This window comes from Chaetodon trifascialis, chromosome 10, assembly GCF_039877785.1.
Source record: "Chaetodon trifascialis isolate fChaTrf1 chromosome 10, fChaTrf1.hap1, whole genome shotgun sequence".
NCBI lineage: Eukaryota > Metazoa > Chordata > Actinopteri > Chaetodontiformes > Chaetodontidae > Chaetodon > Chaetodon trifascialis.
The window spans coordinates 622,535-639,180 of NC_092065.1; positions in this window are offsets into that span (position 1 = coordinate 622,535).

The following is a 16,646-nucleotide window of genomic DNA, read 5'->3' on the forward strand; positions in this document are numbered from 1 at the left end:
CGAAGAGGCTTCCAGTGGTCGGCTCAATCTGCAGCGATCCAGTGAGAGAACCAAACACACCAAGGTTGAGAGCCGATGTTGGACAGAGATGTTTCAGGAGCAGGAACTCTACGGTGTCAGCTGAAATTATTATTACTTGACTAGAATTTTACTACTAAAAAAAAGCTTAGCATGGCAAGTAAAAATTAAAGTTTCAAGGAAAAAAAAATAGAAAAATACGTCTTCTCAAGAACGAAATCAAGCTACTCAGTGAGACTATGAGCAGCACAAAAGACTTAGAAAACAACGGAACAAAAACACAAAGACAAAAAGAAGAGGACAAATGGAAAACTAAACTTAAACTTAAACTGCTGCATGCTGCAGACAGCATATAGCTCCAGGGCGTGTCTAATCACCAATAGGCTGTCGCGCATGTGGGATTGCTTTCAGGCAAGCGATGTGATTTCACCTTATAAAGCAAGGATTAATTAATGATTCTTACAAGGGACTCATCTGCTTCTCACTATGGTCAATCACATATATTCTAAATGATCAATTTTCAAGGACATTTCAACATCGCTCACAACATGCGTCAGACACCTTGGATGAATAATGACAACATTCAACAATAATCATGATAACAATTTCTAATACTCATCCTAATATATATGATGACTCAGAGTGTAACTAACACAACATAACAAAGAAATAAAGAAAGGCAGACTATATTTGCCCAAAAATGATTAGCACTATTACGGTTACTATTAATAACTGTCTCATGTCAAGCTTATTCAACCTAACTGCTACGAACCTCTAGATGGCAGTGTGCTTCCATGGCAGAACTTGCACAAACTTTGTAAGACAGTTAAAATCACAGCTTTGTCATTCTACAAGTTAGAAACACTAGGAAAGCATTGATATTATACAGATTGTGTGCTTGGCAATGTAAAAACATCCAAAGTAAAATCCAACATAGAGATTTGGTTATCGTGGTGTATTAGGAAAAAATCACACACACAGACATACAAACAGGTTGCTTCAGGAATGTCTAATTTACAACCGATCAGCATTACCTGATTTTGTAGATTCCTCTGGGACCTGGCACCCCTCACCCAGACAGTATTATTGTCCGCATCTCCCATGGCCTATCAAGAAAGAATTAGCATCTACATGAGACACATTGTGAGCAAAAGGCCACCTTTGATGTTGAGATGTCTGTGTCTCTTGCTCCCCTGAAGGAATTTGAGAAAATGTTCTACAGCCAGAAATCTTGTCTCTCTCCAAATTAACACCTCCTGCAAAAGTTCAGATGGTCAACAGCTCTTAAAAGTTGGGATGTTTTACAACTCCATTTCTCCTGAAGGAATGCCAAAGAGGGGGAAAGAGGGTCAATTAAAGGTCAGTTCTGCTACACTTGTTATGTAATTCAATTCAGTTCAATTTATTTGTAAAAATTAAAAAAAAACTTCCTTTTAACAGGCAGAAACCTTTTAAAAGGAAGTTTTTACTCGCCACTGTCGCCAAGTGCTTGCTCATGGGGGAATTGTTGGTTCTCTGTAGAAAAAAGAGCTTGGTCTGTACCAGCTCTATATGGAAAGTGTCCTGAGACAACTTCTGTTGTGATTTGGCGCTATACAAATAAAATTGAATTGAATTGAATTGAAACCTCAGGCAGAACCAGACTCTGGGTGGGCGGCCATCTGCCTCGACCGGTTGGGTGAGAGAGGGAGAGCAAGAGAGGGAGAGTGAGATAGACACAGACAGTGTACCATTGGGTGTCGCTGTCCTGTCACAGAAAGCGCAGGTATTTAAGTAGGTCATCAACACTTGTTGGATGTGTTTTACCCTGGAAGGACATACGGTTTTTGACCGCTGTGGCAGCAAGCGGGACAGAGGAACTGGATGATTTGCTGTTTGTTCATTTGAAGATGGTCGGACTATTATTATGCAGCACAGATGAGACGAGCCACAGATTCTTTATCAAAACAATAGAGTCTGCTGTGGGAAAAGGTCCATCATTGGTATTTCTCAAGTGCAATACAACATGTCATTTGTAGTCTTCTCATGACAATGTTCGCAATAGTACTTTTTTTTATGGCAGTAACAATTTTTGGTCAAGGTGTCGGTAGCGCATCAGCTAGGTCATTCCTGGGAGTTAAAAATCTCGGTATCTTGATATCAGACCGAGTGCCTACAATAGTATTAAACGCTGAACTGCAGTCCAGAAACCACATCCACACATGCATGTTCTTGTGCTTGTTGTGGAAATTCTCTGCTGCTGGTAAAGAATGAAATAGAGACTTCGGCCAGCAGACAAGGTTTTTATTTTCTTTGCAAAGAAAAGGTCAATCATCACATGAGCGGTAGAATGAAGAAAGACCGCAAGCATGGGGAGAGCTAAACATTTATACCTTAGTGCCTCCCCTACCCAAAGGTGTGAATACACACTTTTAGGTCTGCTGGAGGTATCGGAGCCAGCTCCCTAGGGGGTGGCTCACACTGGAGGCATCCTGCAGGACTTTGTATGTAGATGTTAAGAGGTCTAGACATCAGAATTTAAAACACAAAAGGACCTGATATCCTGGTGAGGAAATGGGAGGTGGGGCGTCTCAAGTAGATGAAGTACAAGTAACTGAAATTGCCATTACATGCTCCAGGTGTGCAAGGCTCAAGTAGAGAGCAGTTTGGCCGGTAGGCAAACTGGAAGGGGTCGAACCAGGGAGGGAGTTGGGAGATGATGTACTCCTTTACCAGTCTCTCAAAGCAATTAATCATAATGGGAGGGAGTGCAAAGGACCTGTACTCATTGAGTAATGTGGTTTGAGGTCTTTTTTGGCACTGGGATGATGGTGGCAGACTTGAAGCATGATGAGACTTTGGCTTTATCCAGTGAGGCAGCTGCACTGCACATTCCCTAAGAAATATAAACTCAGACACACGGCTGAACTGACTACTTCTCATTTTAGTGGCACTTGCCAACAGGTGCTGAAGTATTGTTTATCTCCGTGACAACCCCACACTTCCACTCAGATTGAGACCCCAAATCTCTGGTGGGATGCAGGGCTAGTGTCATATGGAAAGCAAGGAGGAAGAAATACAAGCCATTTTTTCCACTGATTGTCATGGGAAATGTGAGGTACCTGATGAATAAGATGGATGAACTTGGGGCGCTGATGAGGTCACAGTAGGAATGAATACAGCATTTCGTGTTTCAGTGAGACATGGCAGCACAAAAATATTCCAGACTTGAACTCCTTTGTACCTGGCTTTCAGACAGTACGGGCTGAGATTGCAGGAAGACCGGTAAGAAGAAAGGATGGGTAACTGCAGTGTTTGTGAACAATAGATGGTGGATTCCTGGATATGTCACTGTGAAGGAGCATTTCTGTTGACATTAAACTGTTAGCTGTGAGTCTGCTTCCATGTTGTCAAGAGAGTTCACATGTGCCATTGTTGCTATTTACATCCCACCATCAGCTGATGCAGAAACGACATGTGATGTCATCAGATTTTAACCGCACTTCCCTCTTGCCTACACTTCAGATTTTTTGATAATTTGACAACTGCCCTGAATACCCTCAATGATTACATACCGGTTGCCTTAACATCTCAGATCTTGAAAGTCCTGGAGAGACTGGTTTTGGCCCACCTCAGACTTCAGATGGCCACCTTCCTGGACCCACTACAGTTTGCCTACCACTCAGAGTTTGCTGTTGAGGATGCCTTCATCTTCTTACTTCACTCTTGCCCACTCTCGCCAGGACAAAGCTTGCAGCACTGTGAAGATGTCTCACATGTCCTCTTTACACTGTACAGCTCAGACTTGAGGTACAATTCTGTCAGCCCTGTCATGGGGCAGCAATATCAGAGGCAGTGACACTAAAAAACTGAATAAACTGATGAAGGCAGCTATCACTGTGTTGGGGACTGCTCTGGAGCCGCTAGTTGCTGTGAGATGGATGTTGCACAAACTGCTCAACATAATGGACAACACTTTACATTCCCTGCGTAATGCACTAATCAGACAGCAGAATGTTGTCCGCTGTAGTGTTTTAAAATTTTTTTCAGAGACGGTCTTTCAACCTGAACCTAGGGGGAGGTCTGAGACACCACCTATCTCCCACATACAATGCTGTCCTTTCATCTCTTTCAAAGAGATTAAAAAATTTAGCCTCTGAAAATAAACAACAAAGCCATTCACACATGGCTCAAGGAGCCTCCCAATGACAAGAATGGGACACTAACGAGGCAGACGACTGTCGTTGACACCCAAGGGTTGCACCCTACCCCACCTTAATGGGGTGTGCAAGATGTCACGCAGGTGAGAGTCACTTCCTCACGTGGCCCTTGTTAATGTTCATAACCGAGAATGTCTTCTTGCAAGTATGTCGAGCCAAACAAGCTCAGCATTTTCTTAGCAAATGTTCGAATCTCTTGGAACCTGCCTTCATCCCGCTGGCGGTAGAAGTTGACGAGAGGGAGCTGTTGGTGCCGACTGCGACACTTGGCGTCACACTGCAGCTCAATGAGCTCCAGCTGCAGGTGGTCTGGAGCATCATCGGGGTCCATGGAGAAAGGAGAGGAAAAAAGCGTGATCTCCTTTCCAATAGCTGCAAAATCCTGAAAGCGCTGTTGAAACTCCTCAACCAGAGATGAGATGTCTGCTGCATACCTTCTCATTTGCGCACTGATATTGTTCTGTGGGAAACTGGTCATAATTTTCTGCAGCAATGGGAAATGTGTGGTATTGGGCTGCGCTTGTGACAGGTGCCTTTGGAAAAGTAGCAGCTTGGTCCAAAAGGCTTTGATGTGTGAATACAGTTGGCTTAACACTGCATTTTGCCCCTGAAGGCTTGTGTTCAGTTTATTCAGATGTCATGTTATGTCAACTAAAAATCCCAAATCAGCCAGCCAAACAGGATCAGATAGTTCTGGCATCGGTTGTCCTTTTTTGCCAAGAATTGTCCAATTTCCTCCCTAAGAGAGTAGGAGCTGCAGTGCAGACCCCCGACTGAGCCATCTTACGTCGTTGTGATACACATCTCCGTATTCAGTCTGGATGTTGAGCAGAAACTGTTGAAACTGGCAGTGGCACAGGGCTTTGGAATGAATGTAATTAATAGCCTTTATCACCAGTTTCATAACATGATCATATTTCATATGTTTGGCACAGACAACTTGTTGATTAATAATGCAGTGGAGTTTGATAGCTTTGCCTCCTTATTTGCTGACTTTGTTACAAACAAGGGTTGATAATCCACTTCGCTTGCCAGCCATGGCAGGTGCGCCATCCGTAATAATCCCAGATTTATCCGGGTTTATGTAAAACAGGGGGGGCCAACCAGTCAGAGACTAAGAGCCACATATGTGTTACCGCAAAGAGCCACACATGGGCACACATGAACATCACCCCATCCCTTCCTCTCTCTCTCTCTCATACACACACACACACACACACACACACACACACACACACACACACACACACACACACACACACACACACAGACCTCTGCTCAAACAGATTTATTGTAAATGTCACACACCAACATGATAAGGACAGAAATTGACTCCTACAGTACGAAGACCACAGGCCAGTCATTTTCAACATTGAACACTGTGTGCACTGTCTCACACACACAAACTCTCAGTTCAACCAAGTCCACAAACAAAAATATAATAATTTACAATAGCATTTTTCTTTTACTATGCACGTTGCTTAGCGGGACTTCTGGCATTCCTTGCCTTGAACAATCCTCTTCAAATCTGGCTTGTATTCCGTTGTTGCCACTCGAAGCAATTCTTTCACATGGGTGTCAGTCAGAACAGATCGATGCTTTGATTTCACATGTTTCAGGGTAGGAAACACAGACTTGCAGACGTATGTTGACTCAAACATTTACAGTATCTTAAGCGCAGCCCGTTTGACATTGGGGTATATTTCCATTGGCACACTTTTCCAGAACTCAATGGTCCCTTCCGTTAGAGCAGGTTTCAGTTGGTCCTCCTCACAAAGATCGATCATGTCCAACTCAGCCGCAGCCTCATCTGTGACTAGCGGGGCTTTCAAACAGGCCGTCTTCGCATTAAATGGGTCAACGAGGAACGTAATCTGTGGCCTTTTCAGTTATAGATCATGGACGGGGTCACAAAGCTTTCATTCCGTTTTTTACACCAGTGTTGCATATCTGGCTCTTTGCTTATTCAGGGCAGCACTGATGACTTGCCCGCTGGCTTCTAGCAGAGTGGGAAAATGCGTTAAATCTCCCTTTTGAATATGCGCCTTGAACAGCTTCAGTTTGTTGACAAATGCAAACACACTTTGCACCAGGTCAGGCAGCATTTTTCAGTCTGTCCAAGTGACACAGCAAGTGACCAAAAAGGCCAGATCCATAATCCACTCAAGGTCCGAGAGCTCGGGATAGTCCTTGTCCTTCTCTTCCATGAACAGTTTCACGGCATCCAAAAGCTCAAAGAAGCGAGAGAGTATCTGGCTTTTAGACAGCCATCTCACAGTGCAGTGCAGCGGCAGGTCACCTGGAAGCCCTTGGTCCAGCTCAGCGATAAGATTCCTGAATTTCCTGTGGTTAAGCACATGTGTGCAGATGTAGTTGACAATTTCCATCACAGGCTTCATGACGTTATCTAAATGTAATGATTTAGACACGAGTTTGCTCCCTGTGGATGATGCAGTGGAAATTCCAAAACTCTGGAAATGTTTGGTCAGCTTTGCACAGCCCCACAAGCCCGTTCACAGATCCAATCATGGCTGGCGCTCCATCCGTGGCTATTGCAGTTAGTTTCAGTATGGGCAGTTTTGCTTTTGCAAATGCAGTCATCATTGTTTCTTTCACATCTATGCCACAGGTTCTGTCTTTTAATTGCACAATATCAAGGAGTTCTTCTTTGATCACACAATCGTTTGACACAGACCGTTGTAGGAATTAGATGACTTACTAATCCTGGGAATCAGTCTATGAATTGTAAAACTCTTTATGGCCCTTTGTCACTGAGGGGAGAAAGAGGATCAAAGGACAATTGAGTGAGGGACACAGGATAGAGGGGGAAGGTTAAGGTGCGATTCACTGTACCTGAGGAGTTTATGAACCCTGGGAAACAGGATGAGTGAACTTCCCCAAATGGTCATTGTTTTTGAAGGAAAGATTTATCATTACCAGGTGTCTGTGACAACCATTTGTTGTCAAGTATAAAAGCCAAGACATTGTGGAAATCTGCAGAGAACACTGTGCGTGAGTCTTCCCTCCATGCTGCATGTATTAAAGAGACCTGATTCATCACACCAAGTCTATAATTCTTCAGAGAATTAGCAACTCTCAACAAGCAACAAGGAGAATTTCCCTTACACCGTGCAAATATTGCCAACTGAGGCTTGTCTTGTATGTCACAACTTTCATCCAATGCGACACTAAAATACTCACATGCTTGAAGGTCAGAGTGCGACTGTGATTCAATAGCCGTGTTAATGTCTGATGTTCTGTGTCGTCACTAAGCCATTTTTTAACGAACACCTTCATTGTATGGCTTTTTAGCCCGTGCAATGTTCCAAGCCAGTTGATACGATGCAAGCGTTACAGTCTCTGAGTGCTTCATAAATTTTTTGGAAAAGCTGTATCTGCTTTTCTGCCTGACTTTTCAAAGTGACCAACTTGTGCTTTGCGAAGTTCAGTCCCTTTCGGAAATTCCTGGTCGATGTTAGCATGGAGTGAGCTGAAGTGGCGCTGAAGATTTGAAGCTTTGAAATGCGCTAATGACGCCTGACATATAAGGCAGAATGGCTTGCCATTACGTTCAACAAAAAAATATAAACTCTCCCACTCCGTTAAAAATGTCCTGTGTTCATCATATTTTCATTTTGCTGTGCATTTTTTCTCTGCCATTTTGAGAGCGCACTTGATTGATCATTGTTGCCACAAATGATCTTGCCCCTACTGGGAAACTTTGCGGTATTTTCATCTCACGCACATGTGCGTTTGACAAAAATACCGTATTGAATTCAAGCGAAGCGAACAAGCACATTAAAAAACACAAACTTCGAAATGAACGTAAGAGCCGCATGAAACCAGGCAAAGAGCCGCGGGTTGGCCAGGCCTGATGTAAACGATAACATTTTTTAAAACGATGTTGTGTGCACGATGCTATTTTTGAAAATGGAGGGGCTAAAATATCCATTTTCCAAAATACCCTGCTACGTGTAAATGTAGGGTATGACACCCTTTATTCTAGTATCAGCAGGCAAAACATCCAAAGATTGCAATTTATGGTATACAAAACACTGATGCCAGACTTTCAACTCTGATTAAGAGAAGAGACCATATCACCCCAATCTTTGCTGCCCTTCACTGGCTACCTGTCAGTGTCAGAACTGATTTTAAGATTTTATTGTTTGTTTGTAAGGTAAGATAAGATAAGACTTTATTAATCCCACACCGGGGAAATTTAGTTGTTACAGCAAGCAGAATACAAAAATCAAGCACAATGGCATACAGAAGTCAAAATAAAGATAGAAAAGTTTACAAGATACAAAAAAACAAAAAACAAAACAACTATGTCTATGTACATTTGTACAGATCATTAACAAATAGTAAATGCCAAAGAATCCTATTGCCATAAAAAAGTACTGTTGCTAGAAGTCTTATTGAGAAAAAACTACTGACATGACATGTATTGCACTTGAGAATACTGAGAAAAATATAATTTCACTTGGGAAATACTATACTACTATATATGCACAATATATACAGTTTATGTACAGTTGCCAATATGGATAATAAATAGTGTTAGAGAAGTATACAACTTAGAAATTTTAAAATTGCACCAGGTGAAATGGAAAAATGTGAGCAGATATTAGCATCAGAGCCTATGAACAGTAGTGCTATCTATGATGCAGGATTGAGAAAGACAGCATCAACACAGTGCTATATTACATGATGCTGGTTTTAAAAAGTCTGACAGCTGTTGCGATGAAGGACCTGCGGTAGCGTTCTTTCTTACAGACTGGATGCAGCAGTCTGTTACTGAAGAAGCTCCTTAAGCCCCCCAGGGGCATCCAGGACAGAGCTAGCTGGCCTGACCAGTTTGCTAAGTCTTTTCCTGTCCCTGTCAGAGCTTCCACAGCCCCATCACTGCATAGAAAACTGCAGATGCCACCACAGAGTAGTAAAATGTTTTTAACAGTGCGCTACATACCCCAAAGAACCTCAGTCTTCTGAACAAGTGCAGACGACTTTGGCCCCTCCTGCACAGGACATCTGTATTATTTGTCCAGTCCAATTTGTTCTTGAGGTGAACACATAGGTATTTGTAATCCCCCACGATCTCAATGTCCGAACTATGGATGTTCACTGGTGTAGTCTGTGGTACATTTCTTCAGAAATCAATCACCATCCCCTTTGTCTTGCTGGCATTTATATGCAGGTGGTTCAGTCCACACCAGTCACAAAGTTGGTTACAACCTCCCTGTATTCCAATTCGTTCCCTTGTGATACACATCCACGGATGGCTGTATCATCGGGGAACTTGTGGATGTGGCAGCTGTTGGTGTTGTGTCTGAAGTCTGATGTGTAGTGGGTGAAGATGAAAGGAGAAAGCACTGTCCCCTGTGGAGCCACACTACACTCCCTGGGTTGTGCGGTCTTTCGGACAGGAGCCACACAAGAAGTTTTTCAAAGGGCTGGAACTCTCTCCAGACTGAGGCTGATGTTGAAGATGTGTAGCAGGACCCCACAGAGCTGATCTGCACAGTCCCTGAGCAGTCTGGAGCTGATGCCATCTGGGCCTGTAGCTTTCCTCACCTCCATCCTTTATCCATTGTTCCCCTGGAGGTGCTCAGTAGTGCTCAGAGTTCAGTAGGGTAACAGCTCTGGAAAAGAAGCTGTTCCTGTGCCTGCTGGTGCTGGGAACGGAGGCTCCTGAACCTCCGACCAGATGGTAGGGGGGCAAACAGTCCATGGTTGGGGTGTTTGAGCTGTCACTGCTGATGCTGACAGATACAGGAGGAGAATGGAGGAACAGCTGCAAGAGAACAACACCAGGGGAGTCTGGAGAGGCCTGAAAACCATTTCAGGCCACCAGAAGCCAAACTCTCAGGCAGCTGGGGATTCAAATTGGGCAGATGAGCTGAACAGCTACTTCTGCAGGTTTGAGGAAACATCTGCCCATCCCCCAGCTGTACCAGCACTGCAGCAGCCCTCCTTTGTTCTGCCAGCACTCTGCCCAAGTACCCCCCCCCCCCCCCCCACAGTATTCAGCTCACCACCTCCAACGCCACTCCCCACTGTTCCTCCCAGCCCCCCATCCACTTCACAAGACACTCAGCCCCCATGCTCCAACTTGTCTCTTACACCTCTCCAGGTGAGAAATCGGCTGAGGAGGTTAAAGACCAGGAAGGCTGCAGGACCGGATGGCCTCAGTCCCACACTCCTCAGATCCTGCTCTGATCAGCTGAGCGGGATCATTGGACACCTGTTCAACCTGAGTCTGAGACTGGGAAAGGTGGCGCGACTCTGGAAGACGTCCTGCGTGGTACCTGTGCCAAAGACCCCACATCCCAAGGACCCTAGCTGCTACAGGCCGGTGGCACTAACATCACACCTCATGTAGGCCCTGGAGCGGCTGGTCCTTACCCACCTGCGTCCCCTGGTGAGCTCATCCATGGACCCGCTGCAGCCTGGCATCGGAGTGGACGATGCCCTCATCTTCCTCCTCCATGAGCCCTGTCTCACCTGGAGTTGCTGGGGAGCTCTGTTCGGGTCCTTTTCCTGGATCTTAGCAGTGCTTTCAACACCATCAGGCCAGCCATCCTGAGGAACAAGCTGGAGCTTTCAGGAGTAGACCAACACTTCACATGCTGGATAGTGGATTACCTCTCCAACCGCCCACAGTATGTGAGGACACGGGACTGTGTGTCAGGGACTGTCCTCTGCAGTGTGGGGCCCCCCAGGGAACGGTGCTGGCATCGTTCCTCTTCACCCTTTATACAGCGGACTTTTCCCACCTGTCACCCACCTGCCACCTGCAGAAGTTCTCTGATGACTCTGCCATTGTCGGCCTCATCACAGATGGGGACGATAGGTCATACAGAGGACTCATTCAGGATTTTGTGGACTGGTGTCAGCAGAACCACCTGCTGATTAATGCGGATAAAACCAAAGAGCTGGTTGTGGACTTCCGTCGGCGCCCACACTCTCTCCCATCACCAGTGAACATCCAGGGAAGGGACTTTGAGATGGTCACATCTTATAATTACCTGGGTGTTCATCTGAACAACAAACTAGACTGGACTCACAACACCACTGCACTTTATAAAAAAGGACAGAGCAGACTCTACCTGCTCAGGAGGCTGAGGTCTTTTGGGGTGCGGGGGGCACTCCTGAAGATCTTCTATGACTCTGTTGTGGCCTCGGCCTTGTTCTATGGTGTAGTCTGCTGGGGGAGCAGCATCACAGTAGCTGACAGGAAGAGGCTGGACAAACTCATCAGGAAGGCCAGCTTTGTCGTGGGATGCCCTCTGGAACAGGTGGAGGAGGTGGGGGAAAGGAGGATGACAGCCAAGCTGTCCTCCATGACAGACAATGACTCCCACCCCCCCTCCAACACACACTCACTGCACTGAGGAGCTCCATCAGTGACAGGATGCTACATCCAAAGTGTGTGAAGAAGCGGTATCGCAGGTCTTTCCTTCCTGCAGCCATCAGACTTTACAATAGAAACTGCTCCAAGTAGGTGGTACAATAATCTGCATAACATTCTGTGCAATAACTGAACTGAACATTTTTTTGGGAAACAATCTGTGCAATAACCTGGGCAATAATCTGTGCAATATTTCAGTACATAAAAGCCTGTAATCTGTGCAATATTTCTCTGTAAACTGTGCAATATTTTAGGACATAAAAGTCTGTAAATACTATTCCCAGTACACCATTTTGTATATACCTTGTGTTAACTGCATGCACTTTGTCTTTTAATATTCTATTCTATTATTGATGCTGCTGTGAAATTCGGAATTTCCCCTCGAGGGACAAATAAAGGAATATTGAACTGAATTGAATTGAATTGAATTGAATTGAATTGAATTGAATTGAATTGAATTGAATTGAATTGAATTGAATACAGAAGACTCATTCAGGATTTTGTGGACTGGTGTCAGCAGAACCACCTGCTGATTAATGCGGATAAAACCAAGGAGCTGGTTGTGGACTTCCGCCACCGCCACCCGCATTCTTCCCCATCACCAGTGAACATCCAGGGAAGGGACATTGAGATGGTGACATCTTATAAGTACCTGGGTGTTCATTTGAACAACAAACTGGACTGGACTCATAACACCACTGCACTTTATAAAAAAGGACAGAGCAGACTCTATCTGCTCAGGAGGCTGAGGTCTTTTGGGGTGCGGGGGGCAATCCTGAAGATCTTCTATGACTGTTGTGGCCTCTGCCCTATTATACGGAGTAGTCTGCTGGGGGAGCAGCATCACAGCAGCTGACAGGAAGAGGCTGGACAAACTCATCAGAAAGGCCAGCTCTGTCCTGGGATGCCCTCTGGAACAGGTGGAGGAGGTGGGGGAGAGCAGGATGACAGCCAAGCTGTCCTCCATGACAGACAATGACTCCCACCCCCTCCAACACACACTCACTGCACTGAGGAGCTCCATCAGTGACAGGATGCTACATCCAAAGTGTGTGAAGGAGCGCTACCGCAGGTCATTCCTTCCTGCGGCCGTCAGACTGTACAACAGAAACTGCTCCAAGTAATCAGTACAATAATATGTTTACAATCTGTGCAATAACCTGTGCGATAATGCAATAATGTGCAATAATCAGTGCATAACAATCTGTAAATACTATCTACAATTTCTTAGGATGACATTATTCTTTTATCCCACTCTTGTACATATACTTGTTTTGAATTTGGATTGCACTTATACTTTATACACTTTATTGATGCTGCTGTATGTTGGAATTTCCCCTTGTGGGACTAATAAAGGAATATTGAATTGAATTTAATTGAATTGTATCGATCAGCAGGACTGATCGAGAATTCCTGCACTGAAACAGATCTCAAGTAGTTCTGTAAAAGGGGGGCATTGGAATAGTTTAGAGGGGATTTTCAGTTAGGGTATTATGAAGGTTGGTGTTACGGCCGGGGCTGAGAAAACTGGACTCAGATGCGGAGAACAGAGATAACAGTTTATTTATTGAGGCGGGGGGAGGCGGCGGAGCCGCACGGGGATGCAGAGGGCTGTCGACCACCGGCTTGAGGAGAGAGATGTGGAATACAGGATGGATCCGAAGAGCTGCGGGAAGTTTCAGACGGACGGAGCTGGCATTAATTATCCTCTCCACAGTATACGGACCAATGTACCTGGAAGCCATCTTCCGAGAGTCTGTCTGCAGGGGGAGATCCTTGGACGACAGCCAGACCCGCTGACCCACCCGATACTCTGGTCCGCCAATCGGCGGTTACGCTCCACTGTCTGGAGCAGCGCAGCCCAAGCCTCCTGCCAGATGCGTCGAGCCCGCTGGAACTGCGCTTGGACAGAGGAAACAGTCACTTCCACCTCCTGGCTGGGGAACAAGGGAGGCTGGAACCCCGACATCACCATAAATGGAGACAGCCCCGTAGCGGAGCTAACGAGGGAATTGTGCGCATACTCAACCCACGGAAGATGTGCCGACCAGGAGGCGGGAAGACGGGAGGCAACGCACCGCAAGGAGGCTTCCAAGGACTGGTTGGCACGCTCCGTCTGGCCGTTAGACTGGGGGTGGTAACCCGAAGAGAGGCTGGCGGAAGCACCCAGCGCCTGGCAAAAGGCCGTCCAGACCTGGGAAGTGAACTGGGGGCCCCGGTCGGAAATGATGTCCTGTGGGATGCCGTGGAGACGAAAAACATGACAGATTAACAACGACGTGGTCTCCAAGGCTGAGGGCAGCTTAGGGAGGGGAACAAAGTGCACTGCCTTGGAGAACCGGTCCACCACAGTCAAAATAACAGTGTTGCCATCGGAAGGTGGGAGACCGGAAACAAAGTCCACCGCGATGTGCGACCAGGGGCGGGACGGGATGGGCAGCAGATGCAGGAGACCAGCAGGGGCGCGGTGGGAGGGCTTATTCCATGCGCAAACCGTGCATGCGGCGACAAAGCCCCGGGTGTCCGCAGCCATAGAAGGCCACCAGAAATGCTGTTGTATCAGGGAAAGAGTTCGGTGGGAGCCCGGGTGACAGGCGATCTTGGAGGAGTGCCCCCACTGGAGCACCGAGGATCTCGCAGGAGGAGGAACGTAAAGCCGTCCTGGAGGACAGCCGTCTGGGGCCGGGTGGTCTCGGAGAGCAGCGCGAACCTCCAGCTCCACTTTCCATCGAACTGCGCCCACGATGCATGATGGGGGGAGGATGGTCTCAGCACCGGTCTCCTTTTCCGCTGGGGCAAACAGTCGGGAAAGAGCATCAGGCTTTTGATTCTTGGAACCAATTCAATTCAATTCAATTCAATTTTATTTGTATAGCGCCAAATCACAACAGAAGTTGTCTCAGGACACTTTCCATATAGAGCTGGTACAGACCAAGCTCTTTTATCTACAAAGAAACCAACAATTCCCCATGAGCAAGCACTTGGCGACAGTGGCGAGGAAAAACTTCCTTTTAACAGGCAGAAACCTCGAGCAGAACCAGACTCTGGGTGGGCGGCCATCTGCCTCGACCGGTTGGGTGAGAGAGGAAGAGCAAGAGAGAGAGAGTGAGACAGACAGACAGACAGACAGACAGACAGACAGACAGACAGACAGACAGACAGAAAGAAAAGCAGTCAGAGAGAGAGAGAGAGAGAGAGAGACAGAGAGACAGAGAGAGAGACAGAGACAGAGAGACAGACATGCAGTCACAGTAACAGTGACAGTGGATGTAATAACAGCAGTAGCAGTTGCAGTGGATGTCAGGCAGGGCCAAGGCAGGAGACGCAGCTGAAATCCACAATCCAGATTCAGCCACTGTCCATGGGAACCTGCAAGACGACAAAGCACAGAGACTCCGGGGAAGGAGCTAAGTTAGTAACACGCCGTGGTAGGACATGAGAGCGTGCGGATGGAGAGGGACAGAAGGACGGAGGAGCTCGGTGTATCTTTGGATGTCCCCCAACAGTCTAATCCTATAGCAGCATAACTAGGGGCTGGTCCAGGACAAGCCTGAGCCAGCCCTAACTATAAGCTTTATCAAAAAGGAAAGTTTTAAGCCTACTCTTAAATGTAGAGACAGTGTCTGCCTCCCGGACAAAGACTGGAAGATGGTTCCACAGGAGAGGAGCTTGATAGCTGAATGCTCTGACTCCTGTTCTGCTTTTTGAGACTTTAGGAACCATAAGTAGACCTGCATTCTGGGAACGCAGTGTTCGAGTAGGGCAATAAGGTACTATGAGCTCTTTAAGATAAGAAGGTGCCTGGCCATTTATGGCTTTGTAAGTAAGGAGGAGAATTTTAAACTCTATTCTAAACTTTACAGGGAGCCAGTGCAAAGTGGCGAGTATTGGAGAAATATGATCTCGCTTCCTGGTTTTTGTCAGAACACGTGCTGCAGCATTCTGGAGCAACTGGAGAATATTCAGCAGCGAATTTGGGCAGCCTGATAGTAAAGAATTGCAATAATCCAGCCTGGAAGTTACGAATGCATGGACTAGTTTTTCTGCATCATTTTGAGACAAAATATGCCTGATTTTTGCGATACTACGTGCGAGGAGGGTAGGTGAGAGTGAAGTTAAATCGTCCTAAGAACAGGGACCACCGGGCTTGACGGGAGTTCAACCTGGGAGCTGAGCGCAGGTAGGAGAGATTTTTATGATCAGTCCAGACGATGAAGGGCTGCACAGTCCCCTCCAGCCAATGCCGCCACTCCTGCAGAGCCAGAACCACAGCCAGCAGCTCCCGGTTCCCCACGTCATAATTGCGTTCCACCGGTGTGAGCCGGCGTGAGAAAAAGGCACAGGGATGGATTTTATTGTCCGCAGGCAGGCGCTGGGAGAGGACGGCCCCGACCCCTGAGTCCGAAGCGTCCACCTCAACCACGAATTGCTGGCCCGGATCTGGGTAGATTAAGACAGGTGCATTAATGAACATAGACTTAAGTCTATCAAAAGCGATTTGAGCCTCAGGGGACCACCTATAGGAAATTTTAGAGGACGTAAGCTGGGAGAGAGGGGCAGCTATATGGCTGTAGTTCCTGATAAATCTACGATAAAAGTTAGCGAATCCCAGAAACCTTTGTAGCTGTTTGCGGGTAGCCGGCTCCGGCCAATCTCTCACTGCCTCTATCTTGGCAGGATCCGCTCTCAGCTGCCCCTTTTCAATAACATAGCCCAAGAACTTTACAGATGTTACATGAAATTCACACTTTTCAGGCTTCACAAACAAACGATTCTTTAGAAGTCTCTGCAAAACGTCCCGGACATGGTCCACATGCTCATCCAGTGAGCGAGAGAAGATTAAAATATCGTCCAAATACACAAATACGCTTCGGTTTAGTAAATCCCTCAAAACATCATTGACCATGGCTTGAAAAACGGCGGGGGCATTGGTCAGCCCAAAAGGCATTACTAAATACTCAAAATGACCCAAATGAGTGTTAAAGGCAGTCTTCCACTCGTCCCCTTCGCGGATCCTG